Raw genomic sequence first — 2,371 nt, 5'->3', positions numbered from 1 at the left:
TCTATTTGGCACAAGTTAATAGTTTTTTCATCATTAATTCAATATTAGTTGTTTGCATAAAATCTGTATGTTAATATTTTAACAAATCTATATTGTATTAATATGTGTTAATAGTTAACTAAATGTCTTTTTGGCACTTTGTGTGAGAACATTGTGTGTATGTGTGCAGGCTGTTTCTGTTGTATGTTTGTGTGAGGGAGAGACAGCAGGCTGTTATTCTTGCCGCCTCAGGTGTGTGTTGCGAGCAGCGCCACACACTGATCACGTTTGTGTGTGTGTGTGTGTGTGACAGCGTGTGCCCACTGTGACTCTGTCCCCATCTCCGTAGCAACTGTTGGGGGCTTTTAAGAGACACAGACAGGGGTGCGCTAGCGCCGTGAGAATTTAACAAGGGGAGTAGTCACCCGGGCCACACACTTTACACACACACACACACACTGTGAGAAAGAGAATGAGAGAGAGAAAGGGGGATGTAGAGAGCAGCGAAAGTGAAAGAAAAATGGACCGTGTAGAGAGGGATGGAAGATGAAGGAGGGATGGAAAGAGGGAGAGGTGGATGAGTATTTGAAGGAGGGATGGAAAGAGGGAGGTGGATGAGTATTTGAAGGAGGGATGGAAGAGGGAGAGATGGATGAGTATTTGAAGGAGGGATGGAAAGAGGGAGAGGTGGATGAGTATTTGAAGGAGGGATGGAAGAGGGAGAGATGGATGAGTATTTGAAGGAGGGATGGAAAGAGGGAGAGATGGATGAGTATTTGAAGGAGGGATGGAAGAGGGAGAGGTGGATGAGTATTTGAAAGAGGTGTGGAAAGAGAGGGAGAGTTGGATGAGTATTTGAAGGAGGGATGGAAGAGGGAGAGATGGATGAGTATTTGAAGGAGGTGTGGAAAGAGGGGGAGAGGTGGATGAGTATTTGAAGGAGGTGTGGAAAGAGAGGGAGAGGTGGATGAGTATTTGAAGGAGGGATGGAAGAGGGAGAGTTGGATGAGTATTTGAAGGAGGGATGGAAAGAGGGAGAGGTGGATGAGTATTTGAAGGAGGTGTGGAAAGAGGGAGAGATGAGGAAGGAGGTGGATGGATTTGAAGGAGGTGTGGAAAGAGGGGAGAGGTGGATGAGTATTTTAAGGAGGTGTGGAAAGAGAGGGAGAGGTGGATGAGTATTTGAAGGAGGTGTGGAAAGAGATTCTCACACTGTCTCTTCATCCCTCTCTTTCTCTCACTCTTGTTTTGTTCCACCTCTTCTGTGTTTATCTCCATCGCTCTCTTCTCAGTTTCAGTCCATTTTTCCAACGACATTCACTTTCTCTCAGAGCGCATTTCTATCCTTCTATCCCTCTCTCTTCTACCTCTCTCTCTATCCTACTTGCTTTTAATGTATTTTTCCCTTTCTCTGCCATTCTTTCATTCTTCACTTTCTCTCAGAGCCAATTTCTATCCTTCTCTCCCTCTCTCTTCTACCTCTCTCTCTCTCTTCTGCCTCTGCCCACCCTCTGTCATGTGCTGCAGTTTTAAGTGCATTCAATACTCTTTGAAATCATATGTTGCAGATCTGGGTTTAAGGGTTGGGTTTTAATATGGACTGTTTCTACTTGTTGTTGGCTTTTCTTTGACTGATAATAAAGGAGACTTAAAAGTTGAGTTCTCTTTCTCCTTCACTGTAATAATCATTTGCAAACATAAGGACAGCTCTTCCATATCGTCTGGCTGCACCACACGCACGCGCACACACACACGCACACACACACACACACACACACACACACACACACACACACACACACACACACAGGGGGCAGCCGTGGCCTACTGGTTAGCGCTTCGGACTTGTAACCGCCCTCTGCCCGCGACGCGGTCCTCTACTCCCATTCCACACACACACACTCCCACTAGGTTGACCCCAAAGCACACACACACACACCCACACACTCTTCTGCCCTGCCTTACACACTCTACACACACACACACACACACACACACACACACACACACACACACACACACACACACACACACACACACACACACACACACACACACACACACACACACACACACACACACACACACACACAGGGGCAGCCGTGGCCTTGCTTCGAACCCGTTGAAGTGCCCTTTGACAAGGCACCCTAACCCCTCACTGCTCCCCGGAGGGCTAATCCTGCGCCGGGATTAGTGTGTGCTTCACCTCACTGTGTTCACTGTGTGCTGAGTGTGTTTCACTAATTCACGGATTGGGATAAATGCCCAGCGGTCCTCTACTCCCACATTCCACACACACACTCCACTAGGTTGACCCCCAAAACACACACACACACACACACACACACACTCTCCGCTAGGTTGACTCCCCTAACACACTCTCTGCTAGGTT

This window comes from Alosa alosa, chromosome 2, assembly GCF_017589495.1.
Source record: "Alosa alosa isolate M-15738 ecotype Scorff River chromosome 2, AALO_Geno_1.1, whole genome shotgun sequence".
Classification (NCBI taxonomy): domain Eukaryota; kingdom Metazoa; phylum Chordata; class Actinopteri; order Clupeiformes; family Clupeidae; genus Alosa; species Alosa alosa.
Note: the sequence above shows the minus strand (reverse complement) of the source record.